The sequence below is a fragment of the Alosa pseudoharengus genome, unplaced genomic scaffold, assembly GCF_046254945.1.
Source record: "Alosa pseudoharengus isolate Yale_2024_CS ecotype anadromous, Long Island Sound unplaced genomic scaffold, YU_APseudo_1.1 YU_APseudo_1.1_scf_13, whole genome shotgun sequence".
NCBI lineage: Eukaryota > Metazoa > Chordata > Actinopteri > Clupeiformes > Clupeidae > Alosa > Alosa pseudoharengus.
In genome coordinates, this window is record NW_027468598.1 from 36,811,896 (window position 1) to 36,827,265 (window position 15,370).

Here is a 15,370-nt window from a genome sequence, read left to right on the forward strand (position 1 = left end):
GAAATTAATATTAAGTGACACATACACGTAAGAGGTTAGATTTACGTGACGGTTGGTAATAGCCTATGTGACGTTCCGATATGTGTTTTCATATAATAGCTTCTTCTGGCCTTATTGCTGTTAATTGACCAACTCACAATGTTTTCTCTGCAATATATTTGCCATTGCCAATCTGCAATACTAAAGTATATACTGTATTTTCATATGAGAAATTATTTTTAATCAAATTAGTTTTTTCTCCAATACTAATGTAAAAATGTAATTTTTATTTGTTTTTGTTTTTTAATTGTTCTTTTTCATCGCATTGTATTGCAATTAAACAATTTAAACATCTATCAAGTACAAGGCAATATTTGTGTGCCCAGTATAGTTATTTGGAGTTCTTTTGCTACTTTTCCCCTACTAAATTGCGCGGGGAAACTGGATTGGGAACAAAGGCAGTATGGAGTCTCTGTTTTGCGCGCTCGCACTGCGCTTCCGAGTTTCCTTTATCCCGGGGAACCCTGGTGGGCCACGCCCACTTCGACAGGTAGGTCCATTTATGGAAACGTGCATCACACGGGACGTCACCATTGGTCACCATTGGCATCGACAGTTAGTGACATGCAATATAGCCACAACATACTCCGGCCCGATGAATTGTCAGTCAATGTTCATCCACTTCCAACGGGTAGAGTAATTGTTCAGGTCTCCTAAACACAAATCCAGACGGCAATCGGACAGCACATGATCTGATTTTCCCGTCTCTTCCCGTGAATGTCTCATCAATCCGTTCCATTTTCCACATATACTTGGGTTGCTTATAATCATGAATCAATACAACATCTCCAATTTTGAATGGTGTGGATTGATAACAGCTAATAACGTAATAATGGCCAATATAATAGAATGAATAGAAGCTTTATTTGTCATTGCATAAAATAGAGTATCAACACAACGAAATTCAAGTTGCCACTCTTGGTCAGTGCTTTTTTAAAAGAGCGATAAATAATTCATAAATAATTGGTAAACATACAGAAAAAACATCCCCTATATGCCCCGCCCTCTCTCTTACTCTCACACACACTCTCATCCACCCAGCCCCAACACACACTCTCATCCACCCAGCCCCAACACACACTCTCATCCACCCAGCCCCAAACACACACTCTCATCCACCCAGCCCCAAACACACACTCTCATCCACCCAGCCCCAAACACACACTCTCATCCACCCAGCCCCAAACACACACTCTCATCCACCCAGCCCCAAACACACACTCTCATCCACCCAGCCCCAAACACACACTCTCATCCACCCAGCCCCAACACACACTCTCATCCACCCAGCCCCAAACGCAGCACAACAGTTACAAACAAAAAATACTCTCCAAACCCTCCCAGACAGAACACCCTCCAGCACACATGAGTAAAATAGCCGCAGCCTAATAGCAGGAAAAGTGCCTAGTGCATAGGTGCACAGAATGCAATATTGTCCAGAGGTGTTTAAGGTTGATCATAGCAGGGGAGGGGAAGATGGGGGGTGGCCACAGTTTGCAGAGGGTTCTTTTTTTGGTTTAGTGAAGGTATGGCCCATAGAAGAAACGGTTGGTTAGTCTGGCGGTGCGTGCATTTATTGATCTGAAACGCCTGCCGAAGGGAAGCAGGTTGAACAGGTGGTGGGCAGGGTGGGCAGAGTCCTTGCAAATGGATCTGGACCTGTTGAGGCAGCGGGAGTCGGCAGAGGGCAGCCTATGATGTTTTGGGCTGTGCCTATGATGTTTTGGGCTGTGCCTATGATCCTCTGCAGAGCCTTCCTGTCTGCTGCCGAGCAACCCGCATACCAAGCTGTGACGCAAAAGGGGAGTATTTCAATGGTAGACCGGTAGAAGGACACCAGCAGCTTCTGTTCGAGGTGTTTTTTCCTGAGAATTCTTAGGAAGTGTAGTCGCTGTTGGGCCTTCTTAGTTATTGCTTTGGTGTTGATGGACCAGGTGAGATCTTCGGAGATGTGTACCCCTAGGAATTTGAATGATGACACCCTTTCCACCCAGTCGCCGTTCAGGTGGAGTGGGGCAGGTGCAGTGCGGTTGCGTCTGAAGTCTATGATAATCTCCTTTGAAGTGTTGAGAAGTAGCTTGTTGGCAAATTTTATGATGAGGTTGAAGGGGTGGGAAGGAGAGCAGTCCGATGTGTAAAGTTATAATAACGTTATAATTGTAATGTAATAAAGCCAATTATGTAATAACATTTCTGAACCAGTGTCGTAATACCTTTTTGCCAATAATGTAATAAGTTATGACATTATTAATAAGTTATTACATTATTGGCTGGTTATTATGATATTGGCTGGCTTAAAACAAATTGAAAATGTAGTAACTGCAGGCAATATGTACCGATATCACTTTATTGAATGCTTATTTTGTGGATATACAGTCACCATGGCTGTAGCTCTTTCAAATAGCTTCTTAAACACGTGACCATACAAAACCCTTCTCTCTCTCTATCTCTGTTGGAGATATGATCATTTATTATGACTGTCGCTAGCATAGCTAGTATTGCCATCATGTGCAAGTTGTCAAAGTTTTTTTTTTTCTTACTGAATTTGTGGTCAATGATTCTGGCACGCCGATACACCAGAGCTTATGAAAATTGGTGGGCATGTAGCCCCATAGGTTTTTATTTAAGGTGGGCATGTAGCCCCATAGGTTTTTATTTAAGGTGGGCATGTAGCCCCATAGGTTTTTATTTAAGGTGAGCATTTGGTCCGCACAGGGCACCGCGAAAGCCAAAAAATACAGTTTTCGCTAAATAACTACCTGAATCGTAGCCCCAAAGATGACAAAATTGTTGTGGTATGTTGCTTTGCACCCCCACCCCCCAGTAAAAAAATAAAATGCAAAAACATGGCACATGACTTTAATCGCCATTATATATATTCTGTTGAGATGTTCTGAACTGCACCAAATTCCATGTGCATGATAACTCTGTTTCATACATTTTTATTCATGGGGGGGCCATACAATAAATGTATGTGTACATTTAGTGAATTTACACCCATTGTCCTGTAGATGGTGGTGTTGAGCGAAGGGGTTGAGGATGATGTTGAAATATACATGCTACTTTCTACAGTACACGCATGCACGAATGTATGAACACACACCCACACACACACATAAAGACACACAGACATGCACACAAACACATAAAATACAAACACACAGGCATTCACGCACACACACATGTATAATCACACACACGCACAGACCCCTCACAAATACATAAACACATGCACACACACATAAACACACACACACACATACACACAGGCCCACACATGCACACACACAAATACACACTCACAGAAGCACACATACACAAAAGCAAACTCACACATACACAAATGCACACATTCATTTACATGCACATGAGTTGGGGATGGAGTAGGCGATGGATGTTTCAGTTCAAGCTTTTACATAATGAATTGCATCCACAGCGCACAGCATTATGGGCTTCAGCCTAACATAACAAAAACATTAGGTCTCGCTAGGTGCTCAATACTCAACATCCATAACAATGTTATTCAGCCTACTTGAGAGGCCCTAGATGTGTGTTAATGAGAGTGAAGCTATTGAATTTTATCCTCCAATAAAAATATATTGAAAATAGGGCGAGTCAGTTTTTTCCATAGTTAGCAGCTGTAGTATGTTGCTAGGGTGGCCCTAGTGTGTCCACTTTCGGTTTTGCACTTTGTATACGGTCCTTAGACGCTCGGCTGAAAGCAGAATGCTCACAGGGATGCGTTTTATTTATCCACATATGTACACGGTTCTTTCGGATGAAAACCGGGTTGTAGCTTGTTGTACCTTACTACAGTTAGATAGAGCTCTCTGTTATCCACATATGTACACGGTTCTTTCGGATGAAAACCGGGTTGTAGCTTGTTGTACCTTACTACAGTTAGATAGAGCTCTCTGTTATCCACATATGTACACGGTTCTCTCTGATGAAAACAGGGTTGTAGCTTGTTGTACGTTGCTACGGTTAGATAGAGCTCTCTGTTATCCACATATGTACACGGTTCTCTCTGATGAAAACAGGGTTGTAGCTTGTTGTACGTTGCTACGGTTAGATAGAGCTCTCTGTTATCCACATATGTACACGGTTCTTTCGGATGAAAACAGGGTTGTAGCTTGTTGTCTACGTTGCTACGGTTAGATAGAGCTCTCTGTTATCCACATATGTACACGGTTCTTTCGGATGAAAACAGGGTTGTAGCTTGTTGTCTACGTTGCTACGGTTAGATAGAGCTCTATTATGCAATGAAAACTTGTTGTTGTAGCTTGTTGTCTACGTTGCTACGGTTAGATAGAGCGCTCTATTGTGCAATGAAAACGTTTCTCTTATGAGTTATTGAACCGCAAAACGCAAATCTTGCAAATCTGCCAATTTCTGTCTAACTTTACCGAAGTGAGAAACTTTACAATATTCAGGAAAATGCCCAGTCCGACGCGTTTAATCCATATAAAGTGAAAAAGACGATTGCGGTTTTGCTTGCGCTCCAAAAACAGTCCACATTGTCCAACAAAATAGTAATCCCAAAAATACAATTGGAAAAAAGTAACAGCGTCTTTCCAGGTACCTGTCTTAATTTACTACCACCTTCATTCAAACACGTGTAAGTCCCTCTTCATTAGTCCGTCTATCAGACCAACCCCCATCCCAGCCTACAACTTGTGTGTATCATAAAGGGATGGCATGACATATTGTAACACAGACATCCAATCAGCGGTTTATTAGCGGAAGCGGGATACACATAGACAATATGACTGTTGACAATGCGCATTTAAAATAACATATAAACAACTGGCCATAGACTTCTGACCAGGTGTACAATAGCGATTTTTAGACAATGCGCTATGCCACTCCCTAGGTTGTTAATTGCCACACCTCTGGGCGCATTGTTTAAAAAATAAACGTGCAAAATAAGAAAATGAACTACAACAAGGTCGGGTGGAAAACGAGTTTTACGCCATGTGCCAGGGTGCAAGATAGGGCCCTCAGTGTCAGAGTCCAAGGCCATGGACAGTGCTTCTACTTTCTGTCCAGTGAGTGAAAATACCTTAACTGAATGAATATCTGTCATTGGTTACAGTCCACATAAATGACTAAACTAATAATAATGAATGAAAAGTATGCAGGGCCAAGGACAGTGTTATTTTCTGTCCAACCCGAAAATCCCTTATCTGAATGAAGATCCTCGGTCACAGTGGTCTCTCCCTGGTGGATCTGCTGTTTTTTTACTTCCTGTAAAAACAAGATATGTTCTGTTATGTGTATGCAGCTCTCCTCTGCACATCACTATAGTCATCTCCATTGGCAATACATTGCACTACTACAGCCCAATAAACAGATCACAACAATATTTCATATACCTTCAAATCTTTTTGTTGGCATTCAAGATCAGCTGCTTCTCAAAGTTGGCCTCTCCCAGCTGGTTTCTCCTGTGTCTGAATGAGATAACAAGACATTTTAACATCATGATTAGTATGGCTGGCAAAAATGGTAACACTTAATCTGTATTAAAGCAATTGTGAACTGAGGCTATCACTGACATAATTTGACCAATTTTTTTATAGCCTATTGAAAACCCGAATTAGAATAATATCACCAAGAACTATGATTGAGGCTGGGTATTTATTGTGCTTATTACCAAAGAATAATAATTATGTAGTAATCACACTTTATTCTTACCTGAATATTAGACCACCGATGCTAAAGAGCCTCTCTACTGGAGCGCTTGAGGGCAGGGGAGTGTTGTGTTTTATGAACAGCCTTCTGAGCTTTGGAAACTGCATGAATTCATCAAACCCATCTGTGGTTGGGGAATCCAAATAGGTGATTTTTGAAAACATATGAAAACCTGAGGATTTTTGTTAAATCTGAAGAATGACGCTGCAGGATCTTTCTTGTCACTTTTACCACTGGACTGGGCTTGACCTGAGTCTCTTGCAGCTGAGTCATCAGAGTTGTGGGTTTGAAATTCTCTTTTCAGAATCAATCTGTACTGCATATGTAACCTGCGTTGTGTTGAACCTGCGCGATTCAGCCCTGCACGTGCCCGGACTCGAACCCGCGAACAGCAGCACCTCGGAGGCGAGCGCGCTAACAATTGAGCCAATAGCCCAGGCTACTGGCTCGCATGACAGCAGCACTCTTGAGGCGTCGGGGAGTGAGGTTTACCAACGTTCCACAAGCACAGCTAAGCTAGCTGGCATCCGTTACACATGCGTTTCTCCTCATCCTGGACCCAGTGTAGCTTGAATCTTGGCACCAGCAGAGTGGAGAGTATGTGGTCCCTCTTCTCCAGAAGACCTGCCAGCCTTGTGCTCAGTGACTCCAAGATACTCTTTATGAGGGGTCGGCATGTAATGACCCTCTGCTGCAGTGGGCTTTATGCTCTCATCCAACAGGTCATTCATATCACATTGCAGCTGCACAATGGTTGGAGCCAGGTAGCCAAGAAAGATGTTCTCCTCTGCTTGGAGGATGTTTAGTGCAAGTGCTAAAGGCCTCATCACATCCACAAACTTGTGTATGAAGTTGACTTCCTGTGGAGAGAATCGGCGAAAGCCAAACTCATCACTCACAGTGTGCAAAATAAGTAAAAGTATAAGTATATATACTCTTTTGATCCCGTGAGGGAAATTTGGTCTCTGCATTTATCCCAATCCGTGAATTAGTGAAACACACAGAGCACACAGTGAACACACAGTGAGGTGAATCACACACTAATTCCTGCGCAGTGAGCTGCCTGCAACAACAGCGGCGCTCGGGGAGCAGTGAGGGGTTAGGTGCCTTGCTCAAGGACACTTCAGCCGTGCCTACTGGTCGGGGTTCGAACCGGCAACCCTCCGGTTACAAGTTCGAAGCGCTAACCAGTAGGCCACGACAGTAGGGGAGTGGCATCATTTTCAGGGGTTACCTCAGCCAGGCTCATTTCTGCCTTGGTAGTTAGATATATAGATAGATACTTTATTGATCCCCAAGGGTCAATGCTATTTGAGATAGTCGCTCCATGGCAAGAAATGCTGAAATCCATCTTGTGTCATTTGGCACAACAAAGCCAGTCCCAAGCTTTTCCTCCACAACATCAAAAGCCTTTGCACTTCACTTAACCAGGTTCCACAGAGCAGATGCTTTGGCAAAAACAGCCCTCGACATTGTTTTGTAGCGTTTTTCAGTTACCTTTTCCGAATCTTTGGCCACTAGATTCAAGGTGTGGGCCATGCACCTTCTGTGTGGGGGGAGAGAGGGATGATCCAGACCTGAGAGAGGCTCAGGCTCCATCTGGTCATCCTCATCTGAGCTCTCATTGGCGGCAGCAAAGGCTGACACTGGTTCACTGTCATCTTCACTTTCAGTTTCATCAAAGTGAACAACTGTCTCTGGCACTTCAGTATCAACAGCAACATCCATCCCAAAACAGTTGAACACTTTGACAAAATGTGCTGCATTGTCTATTATTGTACACACAACCTTGTTGTAGATTTTGAATTCTTTATTTACATGTAAGGGATAATGCCCGATGAGGTGTCCATTATCAGAAATAAATGGACGACGCAGAGGTGTGAACCGTCCGACACGAAGCGGAGGTCCATAGTCCATTTATTTCTGATAATGGACGCATCGAAGGGCATTATCCCGTTTATACCATGCTCACTTACGAAATAAATACATATGAAATCAATTATTAATACTAAATGAGTTTTACAGCTAAAATCGTTAGTTTTTTCAGCTGTTTACAGTTGATTCCATTGTTGCGAAGCCTGCCTCCAGGCTCAACTGTCGTCCTACTATCTTTGTTATAGTTACCATTCATAAGCATTGATATGGAACGACGATTAAACTTTTTTTTACCAGATCTACTTCATAGGTGTAGTATATCACTTTTTTAAACGACACCCTTTTCAACCTAGACCATGGTATAACTTACCATAATCTTGCCAAAACATCATATGTATGTGCTCCTTTAATCCGCCGACATGCCAGTAGCCTACTGCAGAGTGTCTCTTAGACACGTCAGTTTTGTTTAGCCAGTGGATAGTGATGCCCTAATGCCTTGAGTGTCTCTTAGACACGTCAGTTTTGTTTAGCCAGTGGATAGTGATGCCCTAATGCCTTGAGTGTCTCTTAGACACGTCAGTTATGTTTAGCCAGTGGATAGTGATGCCCTAATGCCTTGAGTGTCTCTTAGACACGTCAGTTTTGTTTAGCCAGTGGATAGTGATGCCCTAATGCCTTGAGTGTCTCTTAGACACGTCAGTTTTGTTTAGCCAGTGGATAGTGATGCCCTAATGCCTTGAGTGTCTCTTAGACAGGTCAGTTTTGTTTAGCCAGTGGATAGTGATGCCCTAATGCCTTGTTTGGCAGCAATGACCGGCAATCTGCTGTTGTGCACACAGCGTCGATCTCAGACAGTTCACTTTGAAGTTCAGATATGTTTTTCTTTACATTTTTTTTTTTAACAGTGTCTGTACTTGTTTTCTTGATGGCACCTGTCTGGATGGCTGCAACCCTTTAACTAAGTTTATGAACGCTGGGCTTTCCACTTTAGTCAAAGGCTGCAGGTCTCCGACAATAAACTGCAACCAACATAAGCTAGTTCAGAGTGTTACAAGTGCTGGGCAGTGTAGATTAATATCAACAATGGACAGAAACTATCAGTGAGGCTGTAGTAGGCTGTAAACTGTAAACGGCAATGTACTTCTCATTTACAGTACTGAAATGCCTGTCTTTTTCTGTGTAGTTTTTCACAATTGCTAAAATAGGCTACTTTTTTGGAAACCTTCCACCCTTTTCTCAAAACTGTAAACACAAGCCCCATTTTCAATGCTTTATGTTTACTTGGTTTACAGTAAATGTTGAATCCACTGAGTGATGAAATATCTTTGCTTTGCTTTGTTTTGTTTTTTAGATTCAAAATGCATTTACTGTATTGCAAACAATGAAAATGTCTCCTGGAGCTATACAAGCTGCCCTGGACACTGTGGTTTCCATCTGTTGATGTAGTGTCTAATGACTGCTCAGTAGTGTTTTCATTCTGACTGCTTTGTGAGATGATCTGAAGACAGTGTTTGGTTTTGAGGCGATTGTTCAATTTTGCAGAGGTTATCAGAGGTTTTGTGAATGTAGTTTGAAATTTGGGGTTTGTGTTTACAGTTTTGAGAAAAAGATAGAAAGTTTCATAAATGTGTTTCAGCAATTGTGAAAAACTGTAAAGCTGGTTATTTTTGTGATTCTGGTTTTGTGTCCCCTGTCCACTTGATTTGGTGTGGCGTCTTAACATTTAACCGTTTTTACTCAGTTCGGCCTCTTGGGGGCAGCAGTCACGTTTACATGGGCAATCCCCTCCCGCCAGCAGCAGGGCTCAGACATGTGTTGTTGTTGATGCTGCTGGCGAACGTTATTTACAGTTTTTCTCGATTGCTTTGACCTGCTTAAGGAAACTGGGATCCACTTGGTCTTCATGAACACTTTCTTTGCACAGCAGAAGTCATCTCTTGCGAATGTGTTCACACATTTTCATTGGGTTCACACATTTCTCACACCCTTTTGCAAAACAGTTAACACAGATGTCGTTCAAAACACCCAAACTCTACTGGTTTTCCCGTGCTAAACAAAAGGAAAACATCTTTTCACAGGTGGTAAAGATTCCTTGCATAAGTCTGAATCTCTGATAAACCTGTGTGAAACTCCTTTGCACAATTCTTCAATTAGCAATCATTCATTATCCATAAGAGATGCCATGTCTGTTCTGTGTTGCATTTGCAAGTATGGATGCACATTTAGACAAAGTATTGTGGTGAAGAAAACAGTACAAAAGGTGTTTACTGTAGGTCTATTTCGATGAAAAGTGACAAGTTGTAGTTCAATGAAATTTGTCTTGCCTAGGTGTTTACTGTAGGTCTTACATGTCAGTGACAGTTACATCTTGAGAGGAATGAATAAATATTTTTTTATCCAGTACATTTAGTCTTTTTACAGTTTTTTCTGATACCAGAAAAATGAGAAAGAAATGGAACAGACATAGCAAAAATACTCATTTTGAGAACTAGATTTTGGATTTTGTTGTCCAGTGTGTAATGATTGATTGAAATCACACAGTGATTTGACGACAATATGTTGTTTGAAGGCAATATCTGCTTTTGCTGCATGTTTTAAGTGTTTTGAGAGAGTAACAGCCTTTTGCAAACAAAATGTGTCATTTTGGCCAGTGCTTTTGTTCAGACAGGTGTTAACTGTTTTGAGAATGTGATGTTGAGTTGACACAGGCATCAAAACAATCTGGAAAACTGTAATACTTGAACTTCAAGAGCCAATCAAATACTCTCCTTTTCTCTCTCCCTCTCTCTCTCTCCCTCTTTTTAGTTCTTCAATCAAGGATTAAATGTCATCACTCATCACTTTCTCATCTTATTCGCCATTGTGTATGCATTGTCTTTTTCAAATGAAAATGAGGCTCGTTCTACAAAGGGTTCTAAAATCCTCAGAATTTCGGATTAATTCTGAATCCATCAGTGTTATGATCTAGTTAGTCTAGTAATCTAGTAGGATTACTGCCCCTGTTTCTATTTGTAGGTAGCCTCATTTGCATAACATTCTCTCATTTTGTTTTCATGTTTGCGTATGGTGTGTGTGTGTGTCTTCTGGTAAGCAGTCAGTTCATGAGTAGAAAAGCGTGACCAGAAAAAAAACTTGCATTACAGTTTTTCTTGATTTATTAATTTGATGCAGCCGTCAACTCAAACTCCACATTTTCAAACAGTTAACACACAGGCCAAAACAGTGGCACTCACGGTCAAAATGACTTATTTTGCCTGCAAAAGACTAACACTCTCAAAACATTTAAAACACACAGCAAAAGCAGATTTTGTCATCAAACAACACAACTTTTAGTCAAATCACTGTTCACTTTCAATCAACACACTGCCCAACAAAATGCAAAACACCCAAAATGAGGAGTTTCAGCCTTCATGTTTGCTGTCTGTGCCATTTCTTCTCATTTTTCTGGTATGGGAAAAAACTATGGAAAGACCAAATGTATTGAATAAAAATGAAATGTATTCATTCCTCCCAAGATCTAAGCACCTGGACAAGACACATTTCATACACTGAACATGTCATTTTTCATTGAAATAGACCTACAGTAAACACCTGGACATGTCAGCTGTTTTCTTCACCAAATAGGCAATACAGTGCCTTAGATTTATACTTGTAAATAGCAACACAGAACAGACATGATATCTCTTATGGATACAGTCCCTTTGGGGGGCCAGGCCCGTCCTGGAAGTCATCTGTGCCCGCCCTGGACGAGTTTGGCTGCTCCAACCAACCCCAATCCCATAGATTGATTTTGAACACTTATTAAATTTAGGCCTATATTATACGTTTGTCAATCTAGCAAGTAGCAAATAAAACGTGTAAAATCTGTATTATTCCGTAGCTAATCAACCAGGAGCATTAGGTAAGCCCATCACCTAAATGGAGAGGAGGTTACGTGGCGCAGTCAACTGCATTTCTGCACTAACCCCTGTCATCCGATGACAAATATAGCTTATCGGCTCGCAGGTAGGCTATATCTCATATCGTAGATATAGTAGAAGTAGGCCTAGTAGTTTCTGGGTTTGTTTGAGAGCGTTAACCTTTACTGTTTTTTTCTTCTGACCTAGTCGGAGAACAGGGAGCTTGTTACCACTCCAGGGCCGAAGTTATCCGTAACTTCGGGGCTAACTCCCTGACACTCTATCTGAAAGTGGTTAGCAAATGAACGAGGATTTTGGTTTTATCTGCGGATTTATTTTTGCATTATTTTGAATATGACTAGCTCCAGTCTCAACAGCACGTCTACTTTTTCCACAAGCATCTGAGTTCTAACACACATATCCCCTCTCGCTTTCTCTCTCTCCATCCCTGCGCACGGGGCTCTCTTAAAGGAGCTGCACCATTTTACAACAATTGCATCTACATTTTCATATTAGAATGTTTTGTCAAGTGTCAGCTTAAACTACCGTGATCAATTTAAGTTCCCATGCCCCCCCTGGAAAGGTGTAATGCCCGTCTGTGAATTTGTGTCTGGCGCCGGGTCTGTATGGATAATGAATGATTGCTAATTAAATAATTGTGCAAAGGAGATTCACACATTGACATTACAAGTTATAAGTTAGCCAGCAATATCTATTAGCTGTAGACAAATGTTTTCCATTTGTTACACACAGTTAATCCAATGGAGTTTGGAGTCTTTGTATGAAAACTGTGTTGAATGTTTTGAAAAAGGATGTGAAACACGAGTTAAACCAATGACAATGTGTTATGACAAAGATATGACTTCTGCTGTGCTAAGAAGGCGAAGCTCAAGGTCAAGTGGATCCCAGTTTCATTAAGTGCATCAAAGTAATCGAGAAAAATTGTAATAACAAACTTCATATGGAAGCCCAAAATCCGCTAGTCACGCACGCTGCTTCAACGCCCTTCCTCTCTCTCGCACAGCCTGTATTTCAGAAGGTTATAGGCAACAGATAGTCAACAGATAGTCCCTGTAAGGGCAACAAAAAAGAATCGTGAAAGGGAAACCGTGAAACTTCAATTTGCACTTGCATCCGAAAAGACAACAGCTCGCGCTTTCATCCGCCCCTTTTCGGAAGCGCGTGCTAATTGACTCCGCGCACCTCCATTATCACCATGAATAAGCATCGCGCGCTCATGCATACCGACAGGTGGGCCTCAGTTTCACCTCGCACTGTTGCCGGAGCAACGGGTGGTGGGTGGGCCGTGGTGAATTACACGCGGAAGTTACTGACACATTTAACACCCGCCATAATAGACGTAATCACGGCTGTGAAGCACAACAATTGTAATTGGGGCGCCGTTAATGAGGGCAATCGAAGAATGCTTCGAGTCTTATTTTTACAAGTGCAATGGCAAGAGCTGCCGAGACGGGATGAAACCGAACAAAGGCACTGGTGACTGTAGCATCCGTTCATATCTCTATTGGACACTAGAACGCGCGCGTGTGTGTGTGTGTCCACCCAATAAAGCAAAAAGAACAAGTCTTACTCACCGCATCCTCGGCACTGACAACAAACGGAAACAATCAGGGCTCAATTTCAGTGTGTAAAAAAGAGCGACTGCATGTCTACACTCGATAAACAGTTCGTGATCTCACAGAGTGCACGAGAGGACACACTGAATGTGTTTACCGTGAGCGCGCATTTGTTTTTTATTTTCCCCAGAGTTTCCAAACAAAAACCAGGAATAGTAGACAGCATTTCAGACAGACACATACACAGGTTAAAGGCAGAGAGAGAGATTTGGTAGCCCTGTGGAGAACCAAACACCCGAATAGCTAAAAGGGACTGTCCACCAAATTAAACCAAACTCATATCTGTGTCTGATTCGCGGCGTCAGATTCGTCTAATATACATTCTGTGCATCCTACGGGGGGCAAGTGATGGAACCACTGTGGGTGTGAATGTAACAACTTCCCCTACATGATGCCTGTTTACAATTCATGTAACTGGGAGCTGAAGACGGTCCTTTGTGTGTGTGTGTGCGGTGTTGGATATCCTACTATGTGTGAAGGGGGAGGGGTCTTTGGATGGTGTGACAAACAAATGTTTTGAATCATGAGCGCGGGGTGGAGGCGCGAATGGACAATACGAGAAACTAACAGTAAAAACTACAGTAAACCCCCCAAACGTCAATAAAAGCACCCCCCCCCAATCTCTCCTCCGTGTATCTTTCTGTATGTGTAAAAGGAACATCCTGAAATATGGTCTGTGCTCTTGCAAGGTTTCCCATAACTGAGGCAGGTCAAAGAGTATACTTCTATACTTTGGGCAGGTCTAAGCTATGCGCCACCACCCAACTATCCCACCAAACTGACAATTTGCCTCTCGCCTCCGTAATGAATCCCCTCTTGACACGCCGGATAAAGAATTCTGTTAGCACCTCGTGATGACAGACAAACACGCCATCATCGACTCGGACGCTCACTACCGGCGGGGGAGCCTGCAGTGAGAATAACGCCGTCCAGCACCGTGAGAATAACGCCGTCCAGCACCATACAAGTCGCTCTAGGTCTGCTGCTTGTGTCAAACAATCAACCGTGGAGTCAGAGTTGCTCTACGTCTCCAGAGATTTAGCCTCCCGTTTCCTCTCGTCTCTCCGAAACAGACCCAACAGGCATTTAAATCGGGAATAAATATATTAGCCTACTCTCTCTCTCCCTCTCTCTCTTTCTCCGAGTGTATGCGCAAGTTTGTTGGAGCGCACTGGTTCATGGGAAGAAAGGGGAAGTTTATAGCTTCCTTTATCATTTAATGTGTCTATAGTCTGCGTTTTGCATGTGCATGGGCGCGAGAATGCAGGGAGTCGCACGGTTTCCGGAGCGCTCGGGATGGGGTGTCTGATATATGGTGGGCGTCCACGAGGGTTCCCAACGGGATGTCCTTTCTATTTTATGATTTTCATTCATTCGTTCATTCTCTTTCTCTCTCTCTACTCACAACCATAGCCCCCTACACACACACACACACACAAGTCCTCGTGCTGATGGTGACGTCCAAAAGCGCGATGATGATGATCATGATGGCAGGTATAGAAGGCTACCAGTACAGTAGTGGTGGCCGTAGATGGACTAGGTCCGTTCGTTGCCTTGGCAGCGTGTCCAGGTAGCAGAGGGAGGGCACTGATTGGTGGAGCTGATGCTTATTAGATGTGAAAACTACTTCCGCTCCGGTGGACAATCGCTGTTGAATGAGCAGTTAGCGCGCGCATGGTGCCAGACACCTGCTCTCCCCATCCTTCACACAGTCGCAGCCAACACAGAGAGAGAGAAGGGGTGGAGAGAGAGTGAGAGAGAGAGAGAAGGGGGGGAGAGAGAGAGAAGGGGGGAGAGAGAGAGAGAGAGAGAGAGAAGGGGGGAGAGAGAGTGTCTAAGTGTTGTAAGCCAGCATAGGCCTACTATAAATAAGACATACCAAATGACCAGCATAGGCCTATTATAAATAAGACATACCAAATGACCAGCATAGGCCTACTATAAATAAGACATACCAAATGAGGTTTTCGCAAGCTAATTGAAGACTTCCACTACCGTTCACACGTCTGGAGTCACTTAGAAATGTTCTTGTTTTCATCATTAATGTTGTAAATGACTTGTAGAAAGAAATGGCTGATCTTTAATGCCATATCTACATAAGTATACAGATGCCCATCACCAACCATTCACCTAATGTTCCAAAGGCACATTCTGTTTACTAATCTGATATCATTTTAAAAACATTGGAGAACCCTTTTGCAATTATGTAAGCACATAATGTAATCTGAA